The 16021-nt window shown below is 48.0% G+C and overlaps 1 protein-coding gene across 1 annotated transcript in view; it reads left to right on the forward strand.

Moving 5' to 3' along the window:
• Positions 1 to 407: 407 nt before the first annotated feature.
• The window catches only part of RAB27B (RAB27B, member RAS oncogene family), a 55328-nt gene continuing 39714 nt past the window's right edge, over positions 408 to 16021 (forward strand). The window contains exon 1 of the mRNA XM_030005175.2: positions 408 to 637. The gene's annotated coding sequence lies outside the window, so the exon portion shown is untranslated. The remainder of the gene's footprint in view (positions 638 to 16021) is intronic.

Raw genomic sequence — 16021 nt, forward strand, 5'->3', positions numbered from 1 at the left:
TCCTAACCAGAGATGTGAAGATGCTAGAGCCTGTTTAACTCTTCTCTCCCCTAAGCAAAATCTATCGCTTAGCCACTTGAAACAAGAAATGAGCAGCAACATCTGATGCACGGACACGGCATTAAAATGGATCTCCTGAGATGCCTCCGACAAGCTGTATCCTGCCCTTTGAGGGAAAGCATCGTCTTCTGTCGTAGGGTGTATTTCTTTACAAGAAAGGGAAACCTGCGCAGGAGCTCCGGCGCGGAGGGGATAGGAACGCAGCAATCTCCTCGCCGCTGCTGGGCTCTGCGTGTGAGCGCATTGCCAACAGCTCCGGCTGTGTGTGCGCGGCGTGGGTGGGAGGCACGTCCCACTCCCTTCCCCGCTTCCTGCGATAAGCCGAGATGCCATAAATTGGGTGGTTTGCGCCTTCGCGGTGCTGAGGGCGAGCGGCACTAACGGGACACAATTTAGTGTAGTCAGCAGAAATTAGTAACCGGGCAGGAATTAGGAAATGGTATATTCAAGACCTTAAAAAATAGGGCAATGCTGCAGGCACTGGCTTTAATATTTTATATAGCAGTAATAAATTATTGCTTAGAAGTTGGAAACCAGCAGAAGGCAGCAGAAGGATTAAACTTGAGCTAGATCTCCGGTAAGTTGATTCATTTTGTTTTGTAATGGTATGCTTTAATACTTTATTAGTTTGGATTAATATGAAGTTTCTTAGCTGAGAAAGATAAACAGGGAAACGTTCCGTTAAAATTGGCTCCGGTGATTTATGACGTTTAACCTTTGTTTCTATTCTGCCACGTAAGAAGTAGTTTTAAATGTATCTTTCTTGTGTTGAAAATGTTATTCTAGGAGATAGAGTGAACGTTTGTGGGGCTAAAGGATGTGCTGGGTGGGCTGCGTGGGGTGTTTACTGTGCTCCGGGCAGTCTGCTGTTTGCATTCCTGCCCATGTCACTTACCCAAGCCGGCATCTATTACTCCACAGTTGCTTCCAAAAACGCCGTGGCAGGGATGTGAACCGCTTTGTGTGCACGCGTGTTGCTGATTCGGGCCAAGGAGTCGGCAGGGGACCTGGGGCAGGGATCCCCGGGGCTGCGACCCGGCCAGCGGACAGCTCGGTGGGGAGATGCTGCTCTCAATATTGTGCCGTGCAGCAATTAGTTTAAGGCTTACAGTCTTCATCTAGCAAAAACCAAAAAGTATACATTCATGTTTTTAAACTTCAGATGATGTTCAGAAGTCCCTTCCAACTGAAATTCTCCCGTAACTCTGTGCTGTGTAAGAGAGAAGCAGGAAGGTAAATCATGTTGTCAGACTCCTCCAGAAGCATCAGGATAAAAATGAGCACATCTGACGTATGCAATTGTTTTTAAATAGTGTCTTTCTCCTAAAGTAGTGAATGTGATTCTGAATCACGATTTTGTCATGAATCTCACAACTTATTTTCTCTGTCACGCCCCGCCGCAAAGCGCAGTGGAGCAGCACTGGTGCCAAGGGTGCCGGCATCCCCCGTGGCCTCTTAATCTCATCCCTCCTCTTCTTGGAGGGCTCTTACTGAACCTGCAGAGGGGGATTTATTTCCATCCATCTTTTTCTGCCAAATGTAATTGAATAGGGAGTGGAATTAGGGAACTAGCATCATTTTTTTTTTATCTAATCTCAAAAAAATAGAGATAATTGGACTGGACTGCCCAGGCGGGTGATGGCTCCTCAGGCTCATTGGTCACTGCTGCAGGAAGGCAGCACGCAGACCTCACCGCTTTTAACCCAAGCCTGGAAAGTTTGTGTTTCCCCTTAAAAGAACTAAGTTTTTCTATAAAGAAGCAGAAAGCAAACTGCGGCTTCACATCTCTGAGCAGAGTTAGCGAGTCAGTTGCCTACAGTTCCCCACACAACTGTATTTCCAGCCCCAGGGGAGCACAGTGAATTTTACTTAGGAAACCATTCATCTAGGGGCAAAACTCCTCTATTAATGATAAAAAGGGATAAGACTTCTTAATTTGGAGGAATTAAAGTCATTTGAGGAGCACAGCTCGGTTTATTTGGAATTGAGGCCAACAAATTCCATGTAAATATATCAGCTGATTGCGAAACCACCAGTGCTGGGTCGGTGCTGGAGCAAGCGTCCACGACGTTTCTTTTCCAACAGCAAAAGCGTAAAAAGCAGGTTTTACAGCGTAAGCCCCGTGTTCCCCATACGGCTTTGCGGACGGAGTGCCCCCTCACCCGCGCCTCTGGGCTGCACGTGCTTTGGGGTACCCGCACGGTGCCGGCATGGGGGGCTCTGAGCCGGGAGGGACCCCCGCAGCCCAAAATCAAACTCTGCCATGTGTTGTGAAATGACAAGCCGTGCTAGCAGGGGGCTAGGAAGCGCCATGTGTATGAGTATGGGATTTTGGGAAGCCCCTCTCCGTGCTGATGAGGAACCACTCAGACCTGTCCGAGGAACGCCGCAGGCAGCAAGGAAGGGGCCAGTGCAGCAAATGGGGGGGGGGCTGCTGTGTGCGGGAGCCCACTGCTTTGGCAAAACAGGCTCTGCAGTACTCCTGAACCCCAGGGTGCCCCCCAAAGCAAGGAGAAACACCTGACTTCCCCAGCAGCTTTAAAAACATATAGAGCCATTTCCACGAGCAGAACTGAACGTCCCCAGTCGGGTGTCGAGCGGCTGCCGCGGGAAGAGGCACCCAAACCGGCGGCAGGTCCTTGGTCCATGCTGCCCCTTGGCAGCTCCCACCAGGTGCCAGCCTGGAGCCGAAAGGACCGTGGGACAGCAGGAAGCCACCGCCTGCCCAGCTCGGTCTCCGCTGGAATAATTTATGGCACTTCATTTCCTTTTTTCCGCCTCCCGCGGGTGATGCCACCTGGGGCGGCAGCCGAGGGCACCCAGCAGCTCTCCGAGAGCCTCGTTGATATTTTGCAGTTGAGCACCGGCTGAGCTGGCCAGGATGCACACATTCCCTCCGGGATAACACGGCAGAGTCCCTCAAAGCCCGGGCTAAAACCCGTGATTATTCCTGCTCTGCGGCAGTTTGGGGTCACTCTTGGCAGGGAGGGCGTGATTGTGTCCCTTCCCCTTGTCCCCGTGCTGCAGCTCTCGGCGAGGATGAGGAGGCGGAGGGGTGGCAGAGGGGATGAAGCTGGCTTGCCCTGCCTATTTGCTGTGTTGCTGAGGTTTAGTGTACAGCTTGGTTCTTTTTGCAGCCGTTTGTCTACTCGTTGAAAGGAATCAGGCTCTCTTGGGTAGAAACAGCCAGTTTCAGATTCTGGCATTTAAAATCTTCTCAAAGATTTTAAAAGAAACAAAAAACTATTTAGATATTAATTTTGTGAATTATTACAGGGTTTTTTTTAATTACTAGTGTCTTAGTTTAATTAAAATTAGGAAATGGGGACAGCCATTCTGAAACTTTTCTCAGACTACCTTTAATAAATTTATCATTACAGTGCCTTTTACTATATCACAGAACCACCAGGATTCATCATTTTTAATGCACCCATTTATTGCCATAAGTGAGCAAAGCCAACCATTGCAGCACCCTCTCCTTCACCCTGCTTCATTAGTCACCCTGCTACCAGGGCTAGTCTTAAGAGAGCTGTGATTCATCTACTGATCTAATCTCTTCCTTTTTTTTTTTTTTTTTTTTTTTTGCATACAAAATATTTGAGTGATTTAATTCTTCAGAGAATCTGAATGTCTGCAAGCTACATAGATTTCAGTGAAACTCCAGCATTTGTGTCAGTAATTTATAAATTGGGTTTTTAAAAGCCTGCTGGAACTACTAGCAAGTCTTTTTGCCACCAAATTTCAAGTCCTGCAGAAACATGCCCATGTGCAGTTGGGATTTTAATTTTCTTTACATACTTCCTCTGTTTAGACAGTCACTTGTTCCATCAAATATTGGGGCATGAATTTGACTCCTGTATTCTGTCAGATATAGTTTTCTTTGTAAAAAGCTTTGACAATACAAACTACCTACGTTCTCAGTCTTATGGGTTGTTATTGCTCTGTTTGAGTTCATCCTCCGTGGCTCAGGTGAGGGCATAAATACCCCTTTCTCAACACTATTCCTCATTTGCAGTGGGAGTTTTTTTGGATTGTACGGCATTTCAAGGCGTGAATCCTTTCAAGGAACATCTAAATAGGATGTTCCTAACAGGGCATCAAAATGATGTGACCATATAATGCAGCCAGGAGGTGCTATGTCATTCTGTCTGTATATTTGAGCATCTCAGGCCACACAGACTGCACGCCTGCTTCAAATTAGGTGTAAACTTAAGTATTTGCTGAGTAGCGTCTAAATGCTGCTGGGAACACCGTGAGCCCGTGCAGCGCCGCGGCCAGCCTCGGTCCTTCTGCCCACGCAGTGCAAATGCAGCTTTAGAGCAGCGGTGGACTCGGGTGGGGAGCGGACGGGCACGGCGAGAGGGGACAGCCCGGCGTGCAAGCTCTGCAAAGGCGACCAGCTGGCCCTGCTGCTCCCAAAGATGCTGTAGCACCTCTAAAAAACTCAGGCATCTCTAAAAATGCCTGAGTTAATATTTATATAGCTCTGATTGACAAGGGTGACTCGCGTCGGCGTCGACGTTAGTAGGAAACGATGCTGCCGAGAGCATGGTCTCCTCTGGAAACGCTGCTCTGAGGTTTATGATTTGCGGGAAGCCTGCGTGAGTTGGGTGTGAAACTCAGCCTTGCTGCTGCTGCTGGTGATGATGATGATGATGATGCCACCGCTGCTGCATGGGCGATCCAGCTCTGAGCTCTGCCCCCGCGTCCCTGAGCAGTCTTTGCTTGAGGTGGTCAAAGGATGTGTCTTGCTACCTGGGCTTCCAAAGGTGTTTCCAACAGCACATTTCCTGCTATGGTTTAACTAACTCATGATGCAAATGCAAATCAGATTAGCGAGGATCCAATCTGTAAGGGTTCAGATTAAAAATAACACACCATCACGACAAAATATACAAAAAGAGATTTAAGCAAGTTCTGGGAAACGCAACACTAGTTCCCCGAATATGTAGCGAAAGCCAAGGTGTGGGCTGGGATTGTCTTTTTTGCTCCTGCATTCGAGAAGCAGCAGGTCTGGCTGCCCCACGCCTCTGCACCAGCAGCACATCCACCAGCCACAATCTCGGGAGCAGCCGTCCCCTTGGGCTGTCGGGAGTAGTCATCTTCAGGCTGTGCATGGTTAACTTGAAAATATATGGGTATCTATCATTTCAGTGTAAATCGCGTTCAGCCTTTGCAGCAGCAATGAAGTTAACCTGCGCGTAAACACAGCGCAGCCGCCTCCTCTGCACAAGCAGGCTGGCAATCAGTTGCTAAGGCAACATTTTTCCCAAAGCTGGGATCTTCCGTGCAGCTTTTTAGCGCAGCTCCATCAGCACGGATATTTTACAAAGCGGGTTTGACCTGTGAAGAGCTCAGCTTTGCTTACCGACCTCGAGGTGCAAGGGAGGAGGGACCGCATCTCACTGGGGCAGAGGTCTCTAAGGGGGGCCAGGGGGACCCCCACTCCCGGGGGGGGATGGAGGTCGAGGGGAGACCCCAGACCCCTCTTGGTGCTGTCTCCCGTGGGTCGGGTGCCTGTGGAAGAAGTGAGCGGCCGTCCATGAGCCCCGTTAACGAGGGCTGCTGGAATGAAAGACACCAAAAATTTTTCTCATCTGGGTAAATTTATGGGTAATGGTCAGATCTGTAAAATTACTGTCTGAAATAATACAGGCAGACATATATTGCATGTCAGAAAGCTAGATGGTAGATAAATACTCATTTATCTAACACGATTGCTCCTATTGGGCTTTGTTTCCAAATGTCCTCTGTCTAATAACTTCCTCCCCAGCACTTGCCAGACAGAAACTCAGGGAAAGTAATAAAGGGACCCAGTCGGGGCCATCTATTCTGCTCTGCAGGCACTGAGTTTACACTGGAGTAGGAGGGAGAAATTACTTACACTGTAAACAGATATTTATTGTTCTAGATAACAAATGCTCATTTAGTTTGTAGATAAATCCTAAAGTTCTGTGTTTGTCAGACTATTGCATACGGCTCTTCATTTGCATGATGAACCACTCTTCATTCTCTCCACTCAAGTAAAATGCTCTTCCATTTAAAACTGGGCTGCAAATCCATGATTTCTGTAACTATCTTATAACAGTCAAACACTTTATGGCTATCTCTGCATCTGCTTTGTGCCGACACCTAATTTGTGCGCACGAGTGTGCCAGCATTGCATGAGCTCTTTGTTGCAGCAGTAAATGCAAAATACAGAGATGCAAGTCCTCTCTCTCAAAGGCAACGAGCAGCGGGAGCTGCCTTTCTCCGCGTGTCTGGCCTCCACGGCCTGAGGTGGAGCAGAGAGGAGACATCCTCATCCGAAACCTGCTGCAGACTTTGTTAGCGCTGTCCTGGCTCGATAGTTTTTCTGCTCTTCTGTAAGATGGGGGAGCAGGAACTCGTATGGGTGCCATCAGGCTGACTCAGAGGATGCAGATCGCTTGCCAGTGCCTAGATAGTAGATGCTAAAATGATCAATACTTAAAAAAAAAAGATACTAATCCTTTCTTTGGGGTAACTACATCCAGACAGATGGTGTACAGTGAAAAAGAAAAGGGATGCTGTTTATACTTGAAATCACTGTTGAAATAATGAGCATAGCTTGTTCTTCCCTCCGAGCCTGCCTCCCTTCACCGTGCGGATGGACTGGCCGAGGCGCCTTTCTCGCCGTCCCCGCACCACATCTCCTTCTTGCCATGGAGACTCATCCTGATTAATGAATTTCACGATGCCCCATGCTGCTGAGCGCCCAGGGTCCTCCCCTACCTTAGCCAGGGTGCTGAGCACCCCCAGCCTGGCTTTGCCTTCAGGTAAAAACCCTACTGCAGAGCTGCAGAGAAATGGTCAGTGCAGGATCTGCTTCCCGAGTTATACACCTTTGGCTGTACATATGCCTTAGAGGGATTCTCCCAGTGTCGCAATGCTGCCAAAAGTAAATGATTCTTCCAAATCAGCCTTCATTTAGGAAGAGAGGGAAAGCTGAGCAGTATGGGATCACTGGGGGCTTCCCATGCCAGCTCTTGTCATCTAAATTCAGAATTACTTCACGTCTCCACCAGTTTTGAGGATGGAGATATTATACAGGAATAAACATTGGAAGTGAAAAGTGCCGAGATCTGCCGTGAAGGTGCCCGTGTCTTGGGTACAGTTCTGTCATGGTTTTTAACACAATTTTCTGTTATATGTTATTTTTAGTTATTTGGTTTGGCCCTCACATCCCAGGGTCTAAAGCAATCTGGATGGCTTTCCTAAGAACTGGATTGCTGGCGGAGACTTCACATTCAAACTGTCGAGTGTGTATTCTTCAAAATACCCTGTTTTGGCTAAAACTACTTCTGAATTTCACATTTGGGTCTGCTTATTACTTAAACCCAATGGGAGAGTCCCTGAGGCTGGAAAGTGGAAATTGTTGGGTTTGAGTTGTTTAGAGAGGAGCGAGTCGGGGGGGGGAATGGAAGGCAGGAGGGAACTTTCTCTGCAGGTGGCACTGCCGCTGCCATGCAAGCTGTCCCGTGCTCCCGCAGCTCCAACGGCTCTCCTTCATCTTGGGAGGAAAACCATCCACCCGAGAAGAAGACGAGCGCTTTTCCTGACACCCACCACCCAGCATTGCCCTCGGACGGGCGGCTGAGCAGGCACGGGGCCGGAGCACGGCTCCCAGCCAGAGCGGCCGCAGAGGAGTACAAACACTGCACGTCAGATCCCATCGTCAGTGCGTCGCTATCCCCCAAAGATAACGGATATTTACAAAACCTTGCCCAGGCTGTTCGTATCATTGCATTCAGGTTGGTGCAAGAACTTTTGCGTTTGTGAGTTTGAGAAACGAGCAGTGAGAGCGAAGAGCATCGCACGGGGTTAAATTGGGAAACGTAGCTGATCTAAAGGACTGGTGTCAAACTTAATTGCGGAGCTTCTTTCAATTATTGAGGCTGTTTTGTAATCTCCCAGCGCTACCTTGCATGCTTCTGTCATGGAGGGGAATGAGAGAGAGAAGAGGGATTTGGATCGTTTAAAGAACCGCCTCCAATTGTATCAGCAATAGAAAAATGATTTAACAGAAATTTATATAAAAGTGCGACTTCACAGAATTTGATGGCAAGGTTCACTCTATTACTTAGTACATGGGTGAAATGCACACGGGAAAATTAAATCAGAATCAAACTAAACTTATTTATATAGGGACCGAAAACTTAATACAGTAAAAGGGAATGCTACAAAGAAATTATTTCTTGTGATTTGTGCAAAGGTCAGGAATGTGGGAAAGGGTAAAGGAGACCCTTCCGTTGGGTCACAAGGTTCAGAGAAGACCCCCTTGCTTTCTAAACTCCTGTCGGAGTCTAGGTGTGGCTGGATCGACTCCTAGTCCCAGACTTGGGCAATGGATTATAGCTAAAGGGATTATGAGTATAATAGCAGCCTGAAATTCATTCATGGTTGAATAAAAATCACGACAGTAATTTAAGTATAAATTTGAAACTAATAATTTATAATACACTTATTATAGACTATATGGTTAGTACACACATGTGCATGAAGATGCTAAGAGATACACAGATAAGAGAGAAAAGGAGGTATGCCTGTTAAAAATTCCCCTCAAGGTCAGTGAAAATATTCACATCAAAACCTTCGGCGTTTCTCTCAACGGGCAAAGGGTCGAGCCTCAAGGAGCGGAGAGAACCAGCCCCGGCCGTGTCGGCTTTCGGCGACAGACCTCCGATTTTGGCAAACAAACAGGAGAGTTTGGGAGCTCCGAGAGGCGTCCCGCTCGGGGGGGGGATGCTGGTCCCAGCCCGCTGCGGTCCAGGAGAGCTCCAAGGGCCTCCCGTAGTACCGCTGCTTGTAGGTTTGGGAGGTGATTGACTTTGGCCATCAACAAATTGCTGGGATGCCAGCTGCGCTGGTACCATTTCACATGCAGATAAGGGAAACTCCGAGACCGAGAAGAACTCCAAACACAGATAGGGGCTGCTCCCAGCCTGTCAGGGGAGGACTGTAATAACAAGGTCTCCAGGTCGTGAGGAGAGAGAACTGGCTGCAGGTTGTTATGAGAAGTGGCTATCTCTACTCCCGTCCCCCGCCTCCCTCCGCCGGGCAGCAGGAGTCCTTGAGACGCACAGCATATCTCCCTGTCTCGGCTGGGTAAGAGTTCCTGGCACAGCCAAGGGTCGCTTCGCTGCCCGGCTCCGTACACTCACGCGAAGGGCCAGCGAGCCTTCCCGAGTTTGTAAATCAGCCTGGAGCGGGGCAAAGAAATGCACCAGCACAGCTTCCCTTAGGAACTGCCTGAGGAAATAGTATAATTCATGGAAACAATATCTCTTGCCTGATGCTCCCCCAGGGACCCGTTATTTCCCAGGGCAGCTATAACGTCTGCCAGCAGCCAGGCACCAAGATGTGCTGGCCAGGGCGGACCCGCGGGACCGGGTGAGCGGGCAACTGGGGGCCTGGATTTCGCAGGGAGGAGCGGGAGAGCCCGGTGCTGCCTGGGAGCCAAGGGGAGCAGCTGGGCATGCATGGGGTGCACCCCCGGGCACCCCGCTCTCTCAGGGTGCGCTCAGGCCTCCTGCTTTGAAGAAGAATTGGGCTCTTCGCAACATCTTCATAAGCAGTTTTACCCTCAGCCTTACTGGAACTTCTTCAGATGTGTTTTGAATCAAGTAACTATGTTATAGACTATGTTTGCTACAGTAAAGATTGATTATTGCTGCTAGGGAAAGTCCCACGATATCTGAAAAAAACAACTTATTGTGAATGGGTGGAGTGGCTGTTGAAAAGTGGTCCCGTAGCGGAGTTCCCTGGAGAGCAGCCATGCTAACGCAGGTGCTATAGCCGGTGATGTCTGGCATTGGCACCCACTCCTTTTGCACCACAGCATCCTCGGGGCACAGCCTCACCGCCCTGCAGGCAGCGTCCAAAATCGCTGGCAATGTGTGGCAGCCCCCATTCCTCCCCTGCGTGTCTCCGTTTTGTTCCCACTCCCTTTCCAGTCCTGCCTGCCCCGAAGCGTTGCAGTAACCGCATCACATGTGCAGGCGTTTGGCCAGCCCGGGGGGTTTGGGTACCATGGTGGGGGTCCTGAGTCCCCAGCCAGAGCCCTCCACCTCCACCCTCTGATACCATGATTAGAGAGGAGCCCTCGAGTCATGTCAGGATGATAATAACACTTCATCTGATAGACATCAGTGACATACTTTTGACAAATTGTTATTGTCTCTTCTCTGCTTCAAGGGCAGCATCACCAGTCCTGCCATTGCCAGCTTGCCTTGAGGATGCTTGCTGCAGCTCAGCCTTTTAGTGCTGCTCAGCACTTCTTCTCTGCAAGGCTTTGTTGCTTCTTTGATAAGTCCAAAATGGATAGATTACACTGGAAACATCCAATAATTCTACAGAAACTGCAAAGTGTAACTTATGGGGTTATACTGCTAATACAATACCTGAAACACTTATCTGGATTTTCATGGGAACAAAGAGGAGCAGATCGCAAGGGAAACGCCAGTAAGGCAGAGGCAGCACGAAACTGGTTCTGTTTCTTTACAGTTAAATCACTTATTTTCACATGTGTAAAATTTAAAAATAACCCAGACAGTTCATCAAAGGCTGCAGACTATGCTGTCTGCTTAACACCGCAACAAACAGCCTTCAGCTCTTGCCTCTGTAAGCAGATGACTAGTGATAGGTGTAGGTGGTGGAACTGGAAAACTTGGTTTGAAATAATCACTTTTCTTCGAGACAACACTATTATGTATGTTCCCTATTATACAGCTTTTAATTTAAAGAGCTTCCATATTCTTTTAGATACAAATGCTAATCCCTGTTTGCATCCCAGCCTCTTCTTTGCAGTGTACTCCAGATAGCATTTCACAAAGTAGCTAAAAGAACTTGGTGCCATTAGAACAATTATTAATTTCTTAATTTAGTGTGTGCCCTAAAATATGTAGAAGGTAATAACCCCTGCTTATACAAGAAGGTTTTGATATTAACAATGTGTTTCTGTATGATTATAATGTGTAAATTATTATTTAGGCTACTCTGTGGGTAAGTGTCGTGGTTTAACCCCAGCCAGCAGCTAAGCACCATGCAGCCACTCACTCACTCCCCCCCACCCAGTGGGATAGGGGAGACAATCAGGGAGGGGGGGGAAAGGTAAAACTCATGGGTTGAGATGAGAACAGTTTAATAGAACAGAAAGGGAAAAACTAACAATGATAATAACAACAATATGAAAATGAAAATAATAATAATAATAATAAAAGAATTGGAATATACAAAACAAGTGATGCACAATGCAATCGCTCACCACTTGCCAACCAATGCTCACTTAGTTCCCAAGCAGCGATCCTCCCCGGGCCAACTCCCCCCAGTTTAGATACTGGGCATGATGCCATATGGCACGGAATACCCCTGTGACCAGTTCGGGTCACTGCCCTGGCTGTGTCCCCTCCCAGCTTGTTGTGCCCCTCCAGCCTTCTCGCTGGCTGGGCATGAGAAACTGAAAAATCCTTGAATTAGTATAAACACTATTTCGCAACAACTGAAAACATCAGTGTGTTATCAACATTCTTCTCATACTGAACCCAAAACACAGCACTGTACCAGCTACTAGGAAGAAAACTAACTCTGTCCCAGCTGAAACCAGGACAGCGAGCAAGCTTGTTTCCCTCGGACCTCGGCCGGGCAGGGTGCTGGAGGGCACACGCTCCTGGACAGTACCTCACCATAGTCCAGCTGAATTTGAATTTATCATTAACAATCTTCATCATTCTCCTATATCCTTAAAAAAATAGATTATTAATAATTTTGGCTAAAGTTTTAGTACTCTTGGTGTAGTTTAGCTTTATACTGTCACAAATAAATTTGACAAACAGTAAGCTGCAGTTATGTAAAACCCTGAATGAAATACCCCTCTGGCCAGTTCGGGTCAGTGTCCTGGCTGTGTGCCCTCCCAGCTTGTTGTGCCCCTCCAGCCTTCTTGCTGGCTGGGCATGAGAAGCTGAAAAATCCTTGACTTAGTATAAACACTACTCAGCGACAACTGAAAACATCAGTGTGTTATCAACATTCTTCTCATACTGAAGCCAAAATACAGCACTGTACCAGCTACTAGGAAGACAATTAACTCTACCCCAGCCGAAACCAGGACAGTATGAAATCCAAGTCGCATCCTGGCATCCCACGGTACCTGGCGCTGTGCAGGTGCAGATTAGCCCCGGAAACAGTCACTTAATTTGCAGAACTATTCTCTCTCCAGAAGTTATCTAGTATTTTAATGTTATTGGTGAACCATTCTAGGATTCTAAGTATTTTTCTCTTTTCACCTATGAAATCAGAATTTTTCCTACTTTAATATATTTACTAAAATTATTACATTATGCGATAAGGTAGTATTGCACAACTGTGTGAGCAACATGAGTAATCCTTAAGAATAACTTGGTGGGTTTTAATAACCCTTTTTAGCCTGGTGAAGGAACTGCACAGAGTGGTTTGGTTTCAGACTGCTTTAAGGCTCAGGTGACAAAGATGAGATGAGATATATCGTTCCTTTGACTGGGTGAATCCAATCTGTTCAGCTCAGTGTTTCCTTGGGGGAACAGATTGCTTCATTACTTTCTGCTTGCTTTCACTAGACTGGTTTTTCTCAGTTATCCTTCATGGTCCCTTAGAAATAGTCCATGGACTCCCAGGAGGTCAGCAATTACAAACCAGTGCTTAGCTGCACCAAAGATGTAGGATGCACAGGTGTCTAGTGACCTGGAGGGTTAGGATTTGCCTCAGCTCACAAGACATCAAAAGACAGACTTCAACGAGGGTGCAAAGGTCTTAGTCAGTGATGTGGACTTTTTTCCATTCCCATTTTGGGGGCAGTTGCCTGGACGGGGCTGAGACACCTAGAAGAGTCTTTTCTGGCATCTCCACTTTGCAACAGAGGTCGAAATACTGAAACAGGTTCACCTCAGCAGAGGAAAGGTCTGTGATAAGGAAACCCACCCTCAGCTTCTCCAGGGGAGGGGCGAGATGATTTCCACCTGGTTTTACATTTTTCTCCTTTGACAGTCTGCGGCTCCCAACATCTCGGTCTGCCTTACAGCAGTGAACTGGTCCAACGAAACCAAATGACAGAGAAAGCTTCAGCAGGTCTCTTCCTCAGCTTTGCCTGAAGGTTTAGGAGAACATTTAGTGCAACAAAATAGTTCAGCTGACCACCGAAAATCACTTACAGTGACCAAGGTGAGAAGCTGTCAGAGCCGTCAATGCCTGTGCCGTGGCTGCATGGGGAAGGCCCTTGGGCTGCTGTGACAGACGCCCTGGTTGTACCTTCGGGGCGATGCCAGCGGTGCTGCATACAGCCGGGGACCAGTGCCTGTATCCCTCTGCATCGACACGGCCGTGCTCACCCAGGGATGCTTCCTACCCTGGCCAGCCCCAAACCCACCTAATTGCTGCCTGTTTTGATTCACAGATCATGTTTTCTAACAGAGGTGCTGACCACCCCTGTAGTGAGTTTACCTCTTCCGATTACATTCTGGCTTTTCTTAACTATTTGTCATGGGCCTTTTTCTTAGTCTATGGAAAAACATGGTTCTGACTTGCTGACTGACTGCCAGCACACTCCTGTGCACTGTCTCGTGAAGGTGGGAAATACAGGTGTCGTGGTCTAAACCCAGCCAGCAACTAAGCACCATGCAGCCGCTCACTCACTTCCCCCCCACCCTGTGGGATGGGGGAGAGAATCGGGGAAAAATAAAGGTAGAACTCGTGGGCTGAGATGAGAACAGTTTAATAGAACAGAAAGGGAGAAACTAACAGTGATAATAATAACAATATGAAAATGAAAATAATAATAATATTATTATTATTTCAAGAAGCTGAAAAATCCTTGACTTAGTATAAACACTACTCAGCGACAACTGAAAACATCAGTGTGTTATCAACATTCTTCTCATACTGAACCCAAAACACAGCACTGTACCAGCTACTAGGAAGAAAATTAACTCCATCCCAGCTGAAACCAAGACAACAGGTTTAAAAATACTTCTAGCAGCAGGCAGTATGGAAACCAGATTTCCCAAATCTTCTGTGAATGCCCAGAGAAATTCCATGGGTGTTCCTCACCATTTGTTTTTAAAAAAAGGGAACAAACCCTGAACCCCAAGAGATCAGCTTGACTGAGCTGCCAGGAGCAGTAGGTTCGGGGCTGTTAATCACAATGGGAAAGTGCCTCTTGACAAGCCTCACTAAGGCACCTAATTACCTCCGTGGGACTTGCAATGTGTCCCAGTTCTCGGTGCTTCCCTGCTGCCTGTGTCTCGAGAGCTCAGCGCTGCTTCTTTGCAATGATTTTTTGCAGTGTGCTGGGTTTATACGTCCGGGTGGAAGGAATATGGAGTGTGGCATGCCCTACAACCCCGCTCCCAGCAAAGCCGACTGCACAGGAGAAGATGTTTTAAAGCCCTCACCTCCCCCCGAATGCACACCAGGGAGCCGCGTGTATCTTGCTGCTCTGCCCCACAGGGCTACTTAGGTAGGAAGAAGTGGCCACGCTCGTGCCACAATTCAGTTGCTTAGTCCATCAGATGTGAATAATTTTGGCACAGGAATTATTTTTCTAAGACTTCTAGATAAATACCTTATTAGGGCATATGGGACAGAGCAGGGGGCGGTTCAGCATCATACCGCATCCAGTTCTGCTGCTGCTCATGCACTGTCGGCATCGGTCCATCGCGCCCGCAGGCTCTCCCGCAGCCCACCCCGGCGTACGCGGGGGTTACAAGTGGCTGGGGGTGCAGAACTAAACCTGAAAGCTGAATACCAACTTTGCTGCAGCCGAACCCGACGTGTCAGAGCTTCCTCCGCAGTGACAGCGGGGAAGGGGCAGCGACTGCCACGTGCCCGTGTGACATAAACTGCCCTGTATTAGTGAGGTTGGTAAAGCAGTCCCAGTCCTGTCCTGGGAGAAGGGAGCGTGCACGGGCGAGGAGCAGGACCAAGCCTGGGACACGTAACCCCAGCTAGATGCAGGTCTGCTTGTGAGTCCACGGGGCTACGGCTTTCCCACGCATCAGCGTGATCTGCAGGCTATGGCTGCAATGAGCAGATGTAACACCTGACAGGACTGTGACACTGGTTTAGAACAGAAATAACTATCCTCCTTGTTGCAGTGGAAGGCTAATGAGCACGGTACACAATTACATGGCAAACGAGTTTAAATCCACTCTTTCTTAATCGCACGCCGTGGTAGGTGCTATCCTTCGGTTCCTAATGATGTCTCCTCCCGCCACTCACACAGCACAGCTCATAGGCAACACGGGGAGGACATTCAACAAGAATAGCTGTCTCCATCCCACTGGGATGAAAACGTCTCAGTCAAAGTAAGGAAGAAACATGCTCCTTTCTAAAACAGCTTTTAAAAATCCCCACAGCCAGGACCTGAAGTTATTCAGGGACATTAGCACTTGCTGGAAAGGAGGATGGCAGAAATGTGCATTAAATGTCCATTCTAGCTAAAAGACCAACAGAGGACAGAAGGGTGCCAGTGACGTTTTCAGACACCCTTCATCCTCTCCTGGTAAGGTACAGCGGGTAGACAGGACAAAATGGCATTTCCAGGGCCATCAGCTCCCACCCCTGCCGCTGCAGGGACACCGCTCACAGGGTCCCGCTGAAGGCAAAGGCTCAGGTCCCCCATTCAGGGTGGGCACACTCTCGACCTCGCCTTCCCTTCCGTGTGTGAATAGGACTGAAAAAGATTTTTTTTTTCAGCACATATTCTCTGTTCAACGTGGTCTCCAACTTGTTTGATCAGTTACTCAGTGAAATGTGTTTTGCTCTGTGGCCTGCCAATTACAAATTCTGCTCTGAATATTCAGTATTCAATAATTTAGCCCAGATCACATGCTAGAGCTTCTGTTCCTCAAAATTAATTGTCTTTGGGTAAGTTATGCAAAGTGATGTACTTTAAATTACTCAAGGGCAATTA

This window comes from Aquila chrysaetos, chromosome Z (assembly GCF_900496995.4).
Source record: "Aquila chrysaetos chrysaetos chromosome Z, bAquChr1.4, whole genome shotgun sequence".
NCBI lineage: Eukaryota > Metazoa > Chordata > Aves > Accipitriformes > Accipitridae > Aquila > Aquila chrysaetos.